A 13225-nucleotide genomic window follows, 5' to 3' on the forward strand; every position below is an offset into this window, starting at 1 on the left:
CTCCAAAGGCAAAGGAAACAAAAGCGAAAATAAACATTTGGGACTTCATCAAAATCAAAGGCTTCTGCACAGCAAAGGAAACAGTCAAGAAAACAAAGAGGCAACCCACGGAATGGGAGAAGATATTTGCAAATGACAGTACAGACAAAAGGTTGATATCCAGGATCTATAATGAACTCCTCAAACTCAACACACACAAAACAGACAATCCTATAAAAAAAAATGGGCAGAAGATATGGACAGACACTTCTCCAATGAAGACATACAAATGGTATCAGACACATGAAAAAATGTTCATCATACTAGCCCTCAGGGAGATTCAAATTAAAACCATATTGAGATATCACCTTACACCAGTTAGAATGGCCAAAATTAACAAGACAGGAAACAACATGTGTTGGAAGGGATGTGGAGAAAGGGGAACCCTCTTCCACTGTTTGTGGGAATGCAAGTTGGTGCAGCCTCTTTGGAGAACAATGTGGAGATTCCTCAAGGAATTAAAAATAGAACTTCCCTATGACCCTGCCATTGCACTCCTGGGAATCTACCCCCAAAGATACAGATGTAGTGAAAAGAAGGGCCATCTGTACCCCAATGTTTATAGCATCAATGGCCATGGTCGCCAAACTGTGGACAGAACCAAGATGCCCTTCAATGGACGAATGGATAAGGAAGATGTGGTCCATATACACTATGGAATATTATGCTCCCATCAGAAAGGATGAATACCCAACTTTTGTAGCAACATGGACGGGACTGGAAGAGATTATGCTGAGTGAAATAAGTCAAACAGAGAGAGTCAATTATCATATGGTTTCACTTATTTGTGGAGCATAACAAATAGCATGGAGGACAAGGGGAGTTGGGGAGGAGAAGGGAGTTGGGGTAAATTGGAAGGGGAGGTGAATCATGAGAGACTATGGGCTCTGAAACAATCTGATGGGTTTGTAATGGCGGGGGGGTGGGAGGTTGGGGTACCAGGTGGTGGGTATTATAGTGGGCACAGATTGCATGGAGCACTGGGTGTGGTGAAAAAATAATGAATACTGTTATGATAAAAATAAAAAAAGAAAAAAGTAGTTTGGATGATAGTGACCTCTGGAATTTTCTGGGGCTTGATATATGGCTTAAAGCATCATTGTTTTTTATGAATATCCCCTCTGTGCAGAATGAAATAAATATGATTTATTGTGTGCAGAACTTTCTATAGATATAATATTTTAAGCATAATCTATGATGTGTTTTAAGTCATCAGTATCTCTACATTTTACATTTGCTTTAATTTTTGTATTGAAGTAATTTTAGATTTACAGAAGAGTTTAAAATATGATAATACAGAGATTACCCATATACTCTTTGCCATGCTTCCCTATGCCAATAGCATTTTTTAAACAAAGTATATTTATAAAATCTAATAATCGGTGTAATTCTCTAAAGTACAAACTTTATCCTATTTTTTTCATTAATGTCTTTATTGACCTCATGATCCAGTTTAAAAACAAGAATATTGCATTCAATCAACGTATCTTCTTAGTCTTCTCAAATAAGTGACATTTTCTTAGTCTCTCCTTGTCTCTCAAGATGACAGACAATTGATAGACTATTGTCCAATGATAGACAATACATTGTCTATCAATTTGGGTTTTCTCATATTTTTCTCATTGAGTTGATGTGCCTTTCTCAGTACATCATATCAGAGGGTTAATGTTATCAACATGACTTAATCAAAGTCAATCTTGACTTGGTTAAGATGGTATCTATCAGGTTTCTCCACTATAAAAGCCCTCTTTTCCCCTTGACATTTACTTTTCTTTAAAATTCTAAGTCCAGCTAAGTCTACTGTGCAGTTGAGTAATAAGGAATTAAGCGGCATCATCTGAAGAAAAAAAGTATAAAAGAATTTCTGAGCTATGTTAAAACTGCCACAGTAATTAATAGACTTCAGAAAGATATACATGAGGCTATGCAATTATACCCAGTTTATCCCACTATTTTAAGCTTTCATAAGTAAATTTTGCCTTCAGCAATTATTACAGTGATATTTTACAATGATTTTTTATTTCTCTCTTTCTCCTCATGTATTTATTAAAATTATTAGGTAAATATACACTGGAATATTATGATATCCATCAGAACGGAGGAATATCCAACTTTTGTACCAACTGAAACTGGAGGAGATTATGCTGAGTGAAATAAATCAAGCAGAAATAGTTAATTATCATGGTTTCTCTTACTTGCAGAACATAAGGAATAACATGGAGGACATTAGGAGAAGAAAGGGAAAAGTGAATTGGGGGAAATCAGAGGGGGAGACAAAGTATGAGAGACTCTAGACACTAAGAAACAAACTGAGGGTTTTGAAGGGGAGAGGGGTGGGAGGATAGGTGAGACTGGCGGTGGGTATTATGTATTGCATAGAGAATTGGGTGTGGTGCATAAACAATGAATTTTGGAACACTGAAAATATAAAATAAAATAAAAAATTTTAAAATTTTTAGGTAAGAATCCTTTGTTATTTATTATTTATTGATATATTCAACCATTTTTTATATCAGCAGGACTTATGAGTATATTTTTTCCATTCTAATATAACATAATACTGTGATTTATTTATAGCTCATGGGGGCCTCTTTCAGGTTGGATCCATTGTCCTTTGGACATGTTCCCATCTCTGCTTGTTTTTATCTGTTTGATCATTATTTTTTTAGTTTTATTTGCATATACTTGACATGAAACACTGCATGAGTTTAATTTGTACAGCATAATGAGTTGACTTACATTTATCATAAAATGACTACCACAATAAGTTTAGTTAACATCTATCATCTCATATAGATACAAAGAAAAGAAAAAGAAAACAAAAGTTTTTTCTTTTAATGAGAGTTCTTAGTATCTATTCCCTTAACCACTTTTATATATGTCATATAGCAGTGTTAATCATAGTAATCATGTTATACATTACATCCCTAGTACTTATTTATTTAACTGGAAGTTTCATACTTTGACCACCTTCACCCAATTCCCCTTCCCATCACCCTTTCCCTCTACTAACCATAAATCTCTTCTGTTTTTTATTTAAATTCCAGTTAGTTAACCTCCAGTGTTCAAGTGTACAATCCAGGGTTCAAAACTTACCTACATCTAGTGCTCATCACAACAAGGACAATCCTTAAATCCCTCACCTATTTAAACCATCCCTCCACCCATTGCCTCTCTGTTAATCATCAGTTTCTTCTCCATAGCTAAGTGTCTGTTTCTTGTTTTTTCCTGTCTCTTTTTTGCCCTATGATCATTTGTTTTGTTTTTTAAATGCCACATATGAGAAAAATCATATGGTATTTGTATTTCTCTGACTTCTTTTTCTTAGCATAATAATCTCTAGCTCCATCCACATCATTGCAAATGGCAAGATTTCATTATTTTTATGGTTGAGTAATATTCCATTATGTATATATACACCATTTCTTCTTTACCCATTCATTGGTATATGGAAATTTGGGCTATCTCCAAAAATTGGCTATTATTGATAATGCTGCTGTAAACACCAGGGTACATGTACCCCTCTCAAATAGTATTTTTGTTTTCTTTGGGCAAATATATTAGTGCAGTTGCTAGATAGTAATGTAGTTTTATTTTTAACTTTTTGAGGAACCTCCATACTACTTTCCAGACTGGCTACACCAGTTTTCATTCACACCAACAGTATAAGAAGGATTTCTTTTCTCCACAGACTCACCAACATCTGTTCATACCTGTGTTATTAATTTTAGCCATTCCGAAAAGTGTGAGGTGATATCTCATTGTAGTTTTGATTTGCATTACCCTGATTATCAGGGATGTTGAGCATTTTTTCACATGTCTGTTGGTGATCTGTATGTCTTTGAAAAATGTCTATTCATGTCTTTTGCCCATTTCTTAACTGGATGATGATGGTGATGATGATGATGGTGGTGATGGTTGTTTACTGCATTTGGAGGTATCTTCTCCTATTCAGTAGGTTATCTTTCAGTTTTGTTGATTGTTTCCTTTGCTGTGCAGAAGTTTTTATTTTGATGAATCCCAATAGTTTATTTTTGCTTTGGTTTCTCTTGTCTCAGGAGACATATCTAGTAAGAAGTTGCTATGGCCGATGTCAAAGTCATTACTGAATCTGTTCTCCTCTAATATTTTAATGGTTTCTTGTCTCACATTTAGGTCTTTCATCCATTTTTAAATTCAGTTTTGTGTATGGTGTAAGAAGGTGCTCCAGTTTCATTCTTCTGCATGTTGCTGTCAAGTTTTCCCAACATCATTTGTTGAAGAGATTGTCTTTTTTCCCATTGGATATTATTTCCTGCTTTGTTGAAGATTAGTTCACCATATAGCTGTGGGTCCATTTCTATTCTGTTCCATCAATGTATGTGTCCATTTTTGTGTCACTACCATACTGTGTCAATGACTACAGCTTTGTAATATAACTTGAAGTTCAGGATCATGATACCTTCAGCTTTGCTTTCTTTTTTTCAAGGTTGCTTTGACTATTTGGGGTCTTTTGTGGTTCCATACAAATTGTAGGATTGTTTGTTCTAGCTCTGTGAAAAAGACTGTTGGTATTTTGATAGGGATTACATTAAATGTGTAGATTGCATTATGCAATATAAACATTTTAACATTATTTTTTCCTTCAATCCATGAGCATGGAATGTTTTTCCATTTCTTTGAGTCATCTTGAATTTCTTTCATTAGTGTTTTCAGAGTACAGGACTTTTACTTTGCTTAGGTTTATTCCTAGGTACTTTATGGGTTTGGGTGAATTGTAAATGAGACTGATCCCTTAATTTCTTCCTCTGTAGCTTCAATGTTGTGTATAGTAATGCAACAGATTTCTGTACATTGATTTTGTGTCCTGTGACTACAGATTCAGTGTATCAGTTCTAGCAATTTTTTGGTGCGGCCTTTTGGGTTTTCTATATGGAGTATCATGTCCTTTCCAAATAACAAAAGTTCTACTACTTCCCTGCCAATTTTGATGCCATTTATTTCTTTTTGTTCTGTGATTGCTGAGGCTAGGACTTCCAGTACTATGTTAAATAACAGTGGTGAGAGTTGACATCTTTGTCTTGTTCTTGACCATAAAGAAATGCTCTTAATTTTTCCCAATTGAGGATGATATTAGCTGTGGGTATATATGCGTTGCCTTTATTATGTTGAGGTTTGTATCTTCTAATGGTACTTTATTGAGATTTTTTTAAATCATGAATTGTTGTTTCTTGTCAAAAGCTTTTTTTGCTTCTTTTGAAAGGATCATCTGTTCTTTTTTTTTTTTTTGACAGAGAGAGATCACAAGTAGGCAGAGAGAGAGAGGAGGAAGCAGGCTCCCTGCTGAGCAGAGAGCCCGATGCGGGACTCGATCCCAGGACCCTGAGATCATGACCTGAGCCGAAGGCAGCGGCTTAACCCACTGAGCCACCCAGGCGCCCGGATGATCTGTTCTTATCCTTTTATTAATGTGATGTATCATGTTGATTGATATGTGACTATTGAACCACACATGCAACCCAGGAATAAATAACATTTGATCATATGAATGATTATTTTAATGTGCTATCGAATTTGATCTGTATTTCATTGAGAATTTTTGCATCTGTGTTCATCAGAGATATTGGTCTATAATTTTCTATTTCAGTGGTGTCTTTATGGGTTTCGGTATCAGGTTACTGCTGGCCTCATAGAATGAATTTGGAAGGTTTCCTTCCTTTTGTATTGTTTTGAATAGTTTGAGAAGAATAGGTATCAGATGTTCTTTAAATGTTTGGTAAAATTCACCTGTTAAGTCATCTGGTCCCAGATATCTGTTGAGACATTTTGACTGTTTTCCATATGACTGTACCAATTTACAGTCCTAACAACAGCACATGGTTTTCCATTTTCTCCACCTCCTCAACTGCATTTGTTATATATTTCTTTCTGATGTTAGCCATTCTAACAGGTATGAGGAGATATGTCATTGTAGTTTTCATTTACATTTCCTTAATTATTTCTGATACTGTATTTTTTTTCATGTATCCGTTTACCATTTATATATCCTTTTTTTTGGAAAAATATCCATTTCAGGTGTTTGCTTACTTTTAATTAGATTTTCCTGTTGAGTTGTATGAGTTCCATGTATAATTTGGATATTGCCCCTATTAGATATATGATTTGCAAAAATTTTTCCCATTCTGTAAATTATCTTTTTATATTGTTGATTTTTCTTTTACTGTGAAGAAGCTTTTAATGTGATGTCATCCATGTTTATTTTTTATTTTGTTGCTTGTGCTTTAGTTGTCATACTTTAAAAAATATCATTAAAACCTATGTCAAGAAGTTTTTCTTCTATGTTTTTGTCTAAGAGTTTTACAGCTTCAGGTGTTTCATTTGTCTTTAATCCATATCAGCTTTTGAGAGCCATGTAAAATAGAAATCTGGTGTTAGTCTTTTACATGTGGCTATTCAAATTTCCCCAGCACCATTTCTTTTTTTTTTTTCTTTCTTTTTTTTTAAATTTATTTGACAGAGAGAGATCACAAGTAGATGGAGAGGTAGGCAGAGAGAGAGAGAGAGAGAGAGGGAAGCAGGCTCCCTGCTGAGCAGAGAGCCCGATGTGGGACTCGATCCCAGGACCCTGAGATCATGACCTGAGCAGAAGGCAGCGGCTTAACCCACTGAGCCACCCAGGCGCCTAGCCCAGCACCATTTCTTGAAGAGTTGTTGTTTCTCCTTTGAGTATTCTTGGCTTCTTGTCAAATATTAGTTGACCAGATATTCTTGGGTTATTTTTGGGCTCTTGATTCTGTTCCATCGCTATATCTGATTTTATGTCACTACCATACTCTTTTGATTACTATATGACTTTAGAGGATAGCTTGAAATCAAGAAGTTTGATACCTTCAGAGAGGAAGAGACAAGATGGCGGAAAAGTAGGAGGTTTTGTTTCAACCAGTCCCCTAAAGTGAGCTGATCACCTACCAAAGACCTCTGATCACCCCTGAAATTAGAATTATACACTTCTGGGTCTCTATAGGAGCAGAAGACACCAGTGGACAGGTAAAGTGGAGTGGGAACATCAGACAAATATTGGAGGATAAACAAAAGGGGGAGGGAGCCACCAGAAGTGACCCATTGGAAAAGTAATACCTCAATAGAAGAGTACACTATGATTGGGGACCAACATTAACTTGGAGTCTGCTTGAAAGCACTCAAAAAGAGCAAAAGGTCTTAAGGGGAAATTGGTGGAATAGAGTGGTTAGGGACAGGGATTTAAGCCCACGGACCAAGGTTGGCCACCACTGGTGTGGAATGAGAGAGTGCAACGAATAAGCCAGGTCTTGGTCCCTGAGCTGCCAGATGACTGAGAGCATCTGGGTGGCAACGCCCATGAAGGCATCTGGAGTGGATGCCAGCTGGCACTCTCTAGAACCAAGCCTTTTGTGCTCTGCACGTGCACTGCGTGACCAGGGTCTGAGTCTCACTGCACACCCTCCCCTGAGAGAAGTCTGTGCAGGCACTAGCCAGCACTCTCTAGGGCCAGGAGATTCTGAACACTCTCAGCCCCATCCAGTGTGAAAATCGCAGTGTGTTATCTCTGGATGGGACCTCTCTGGCAGTCTGGACCTGCCCAGACAGCCGCAGCTAGTATTTCTCATGGTTTTGGGTACAAGCAGGCATTCCTATGACCCCAGAGACCATGACTGGGGACATGATCTGCTAGTGGCAGATGTGTTCGGGAGCACCCAGAGTGGAACAGACTGAGGCTTCTCTCTGAGATGGAGGTCTGGGTGCAGTTTGCTTTCCTCTAAACCTCCAAAGAACTGCAAAAAGCTGCCAAGGGGAGAAAAAACAAACAAACAAAGCAAAAACAAACAAAAGAAACCCTCCAGAGAACAGAAGCCTGAAAAACTGGTGTCCTCAGAGCCCAGCCCCTTGATGGGGGTAGGAGGACTCAACTCTAGCAAGACTCCTTGAAAATCCACGTGGAAGGCCAGCCAAAAAAACCAAAAAGCCAAAAAACAAAAAACAGGAGGACAACCACCACTACTTCATAGATACAACTTTCATTTTTAATTCTTTCCCACTATTCTGGTTCTTTTCATTTTTTTAAATAAATTTTTTTTTAATTTTTTATTTTTTATAAACATATGTTTTTATCCCCAGGGGTACAGGTCTGTGAATCACCAGGTTTACACACTTCACAGCACTCACCAAAGCACATACCCTCCCCAGTGTCCATAATCCCACCCCCTTCTCCCAAACCCCCTCCCCCCAGCAACCCTCAGTTTGTTTTGTGAGATTAAGAGTCACTTATGGTTTGTCTCCCTCCCAATCCCATCTTGTTTCATTTATTCTTCTCCTACCCACTTAAGCCCCCATGTTGCATCACCACTTCCTCATATCAGGGAGATCATATGATAGTTGTCTTTCTCTGCTTGACTTATTTCGCTAAGCATGATATGCTCTAGTTCCATCCATGTTGTCGCAAATGGCAAGATTTCATTTCTTTTGATGGCTGCATAGTATTCCATTGTGTATATATACCACCTCTTCTTGATCCATTCATCTGTTGATGGACATCTAGGTTCTTTCCATAGTTTGGCTATTGTGGACATTGCTGCTATAAACATTCGGGTGCACGTGCCCCTTTGGATCACTACGTTTGTATCTTTAGGGTAAATACCCAATAGTGCAATTGCTGGGTCATAGGGCAGTTCTATTTTCAACATTTTGAGGAACCTCCATGCTGTTTTCCAGAGTGGCTGCACCAGCTTGCATTCCCACCAAAGTGTAGGAGAGTTCCCCTTTCTCCGCATCCTCGCCAGCATCTGTCATTTCCTGACTTGTTGATTTTAGCCATTCTGACTGGTGTGAGGTGATATCTCATTGTGGTTTTGATTTGTATTTCCCTGATGCCGAGTGATATGGAGCACTTTTTCATGTGTCTGTTGGCCATCTGGATGTCTTCTTTGCAGAAATGTCTGTTCATGTCCTCTGCCCATTTCTTGATTGGATTATTTGTTCTTTGGGTGTTTAGTTTGCTAAGTTCTTTATAGATTCTGGACACTAGTCCTTTATCTGATGTGTCGTTTGCAAATATCTTCTTCCATTCTGTCAGTTGTCTTTTGATTTTCTTAACTGTTTCCTTTGCTGTGCAAAAGCTTTTGATCTTGATGAAATCCCAATAGTTCATTTTGGCCCTTACTTCCCTTGCCTTTGGCGTTGTTCCTAGGAAGATATTGCTGCGGCTGAGGTCGAAGAGGTTGCTGCCTGTGTTCTCCTCCAGGATTTTGATGGATTCCTTTCGCACACTGAGGTCCTTCATCCATTTTGAGTCTATTTTTGTGTGTGGTGTAAGGAAATGGTCCAATTTCATTTTTCTGCATGTGGCTGTCCAATTTTACCAGCACCATTTATTGAAGAGGCTGTCTTTTTTCCATTGGACATTCTTTCCTGCTTTGTCGAAGATTAGTTGACTGTAGAGTTGAGGGTCTATTTCTGGGCTCTCTATTCTGTTCCATTGATCTATGTGTCTGTTTTTGTGCCAGTACCATGCTGTCTTGATGATGACAGCTTTGTAATAGAGCTTGAAGTCCGGAATTGTGATGCCCCAACGTTGGCTTTCTTTTTCAATATCCCTTTGGCTATTCGAGGTCTTTTCTGGTTCCATATAAATTTTAGAATTATTTGTTCCATTTCTTTGAAAAAGATGGATGGTACTTTGATAGGAATTGCATTAAATGTGTAGATTGCTTTAGGTAGCATAGACATTTTCACAATATTTATTCTTCCAATCCAGGAGCATGGAACATTTTTCCATTTCTTTGTGTCTTCCTCAATTTCTTTCATGAGTACTTGATAGTTTTCTGAGTATAGATTCTTTGCCTCTTTGGTTAGGTTTATTCCTAGGTATCTTATGGTTTTGGGTGCAATTGTAAACGGGATTGACTCCTTAATTTCTCTTTCTTCTGTCTTGCTGTTGGTGTAGAGAAATGCAACTGATTTCTGTGCATTGATTTTATATCCTGACACTTTACTGAATTCCTGTACAAGTTCTAGCAGTTTTGGAGTGGAGTCTTTTGGGTTTTCCACATATAGTATCATATCATCTGCAAAGAGTGATAATTTTACTTCTTCTTTGCCGATTTGGATGCCTTTAATTTCCTTTTGTTGTCTGATTGCTGAGGCTAGGACCTCTAGTACTATGTTGAAGAGCAGTGGTGATAATGGACATCCCTGCCGTGTTCCTGACCTTAGCGGAAAAGCTTTCAGTTTTTCTCCATTGAGAATGATATTTGCGGTGGGTTTTTCATAGATGGCTTTGATGATATTGAGGTATGTGCCCTCTATCCCTACACTTTGAAGAGTTTTGATCAGGAAGGGATGCTGTACTTTGTCAAATGCTTTTTCAGCATCTATGGAGAGTATCATATGGTTCTTGTTCTTTCTTTTATTGATGTGTTGTATCACATTGACTGATTTGCGGATGTTGAACCAACCTTGCAGCCCTGGAATAAATCCCACTTGGTCGTGGTGAATAATCCTTTTAATGTACTGTTGAATCCTATTGGCTAGTATTTTGGTGAGAATTTTCGCATCTGTGTTCATCAAGGATATTGGTCTATAGCTCTCTTTTTTGATGGGATCCTTGTCTGGTTTTGGGATCAAGGTGATGCTGGCCTCATAAAATGAGTTTGGAAGTTTTCCTTCCATTTCTATTTTTTGGAACAGTTTCAGGAGAATAGGAATTAGTTCTTCTTTAAATGTTTGGTAGAATTCCCCCGGGAAGCCGTCTGGCCCTGGGCTTTTGTTTGTTTGGAGATTTTTAATGACTGTTTCAATCTCCTTACTGGTTATGGGTCTGTTCGGGCTTTCTATTTCTTCCTGGTTCAGTTGTGGTAGTTTATATGTTTCTAGGAACGCATCCATTTCTTCCAGATTGTCAAATTTAATGGCGTAGAGTTGCTCATAGTATGTTCTTATAATAGTTTGTATTTCTTTGGTGTTAGTTGTGATCTCTCCTCTTTCATTCATGATTTTATTTATTTGGGTCCTTTCTCTTTTCTTTTTGATAAGTCGGGCCAGGGGTTTATCAATTGTATTAATTCTTTCAAAGAACCAGCTCCTAGTTTCATTGATTTGTTCTATTGTTTTTTTGGTTTCTATTTCATTGATTTCTGCTCTGATCTTTATGATTTCTCTTCTCCTGCTGGCTTAGGGTTTCTTTCTTGTTCTTTCTCCAGCTCCTTTAGGTGTAGGGTTAGGTTGTGTACCTGAGACCTTTCTTGTTTCTTGAGAAAGGCTTGAACCGCTATATATTTTCCTCTCAGGACTGCCTTTGTTGTGTCCCACAGATTTTGAACCATTGTATTTTCATTATCATTTGTTTCCATGATTTATTTCAATTCCTTTTTAATTTCCCGTTTGACCCATTCATTCTTTAGAAGGATGCTGTTTAGTCTCCATGTATTTGGGTTCTTTCCAAACTTCCTTTTGTGGTTGGGTTCTAGCTTTAGAGCATTGTGGTCTGAAAATATTCAGGGAATGATCCCAATCGTTTGATACCGGTTGAGTCCTGATTTAGGACCGAGGATGTGATCTATTCTGGAGAATGTTCCATGTGCACTAGAGAAGAATGTGTATTCTGTTGCTTTGGGATGAAATGTTCTGAATATATCTGTGATGTCCATCTGGTCCAGTGTGTCATTTAAGGCCTTTATTTCCTTGCTGATCTTTTGCTTGGATGATGTCCATTTCAGTGAGGGGAGTGTTAAAGTCCCCTACTATTATTGTATTATTGTTTATGTGTTTCTTTGATTTTGTTATTAATTGGTTTATATAGTTGGCTGCTCCCACGTTGGGGGCATAGATATTTAAAATTGTTAGATCTTCTTGTTGGACAGACCCTTTGAGTATGATATAGTGTCCTTCCTCATCTCTTATTATAGTATTTGGCTTAAAATCTAATTGATCTGATATAAGGATTGCCACTCCTGCTTTCTTCTGATGTCCATTAGCATGGTAAATTCTTTTCCACCCCCTCACTTTAAATCTGGAGGTTTCTTCGAGCTTAAAATGAGTTTCTTGGAGGCAACATATAGATGGGTTTTGTTTTTTTATCCATTCTGATACCCTGTGTCTTTTGACAGGGGCATTTAGCCCATTAACATTCAGGGTAACTATTGAGAGATATGAATTTAGTGCCATTGTATTGCCTGTAAGGTGATTGTTACTGTGTATGGTCTCTGTTCCTTTCTGATCTACCACTTGTAGGCTCTCTCTTTGCTTAGAGGACCCCTTTCAATATTTCCTGTAGAGCTGGTTTGGTGTTTGCAAATTCTTTCAGTTTTTGTTTGTCCTGGAAGCTTTTAATCTCTCCTTCTATTTTCAATGATAGCCTGGCTGGATATAGTATTCTTGGCTGCATGTTTTTCTCGTTTAGTGCTCTGAAAATATCATGCCAGCTCTTTCTGGCCTGCCAGGTCTCTGTGGATAAGTCAGCTGCCAATCTAATATTTTTACCATTGTATGTTACAGACTTCTTTTCCCGGGCTGCTTTCAGGATTTTCTCTTTGTCACTGAGACTTGTAAATTTTACTATTAGGTGACGGGATGTGGGCCTATTCTTATTGATTTTGAGGGGCGTTCTCTGAACCTCCTGAATTTTGATGCTCGTTCCCTTTGCCATATTGGGGAAATTCTCCCCAATAATTCTCTCCAGTATACCTTCAGCTCCCCTCTCTCTTTCTTCTTCTTCTGGAATCCCAATTATTCTAATGTTGTTTCGTCTCATGGTGTCACTTATCTCTCGAATTCTCCCCTCGTGGTCCAGTAGCTGTTTGTCCCTCTTTTGCTCAGCTTCTTTATTCTCTGTCATTTGGTCTTCTATATCACTAATTCTTTCTTCTGCCTCACTTATCCTAGCAGTGAGAGCCTCCATTTTTGATTGCACCTCATTAATAGCTTTTTTTATTTCAACTTGGTTAGATTTTAATTCTTTTATTTATCCAGAAAGGGCTTTTATATCTCTCGAGAGGGTTTCTCTAATATCTTCCATGCCTTTTTCGAGCCTGGCTAGAACCTTGAGAATTGTCATTCTGAACTCTAGATCTGACATATTACCAATGTCTGTATTGATTAGGTCCCTAGCCTTCGGTACTGCCTCTTGTTCTTTTTTTTGTGTTGAATTTTTCCTTCTTGTCATTTTGTCCAGATA

The sequence above is a fragment of the Mustela erminea genome, chromosome X, assembly GCF_009829155.1.
Source record: "Mustela erminea isolate mMusErm1 chromosome X, mMusErm1.Pri, whole genome shotgun sequence".
Taxonomy (NCBI): domain Eukaryota; kingdom Metazoa; phylum Chordata; class Mammalia; order Carnivora; family Mustelidae; genus Mustela; species Mustela erminea.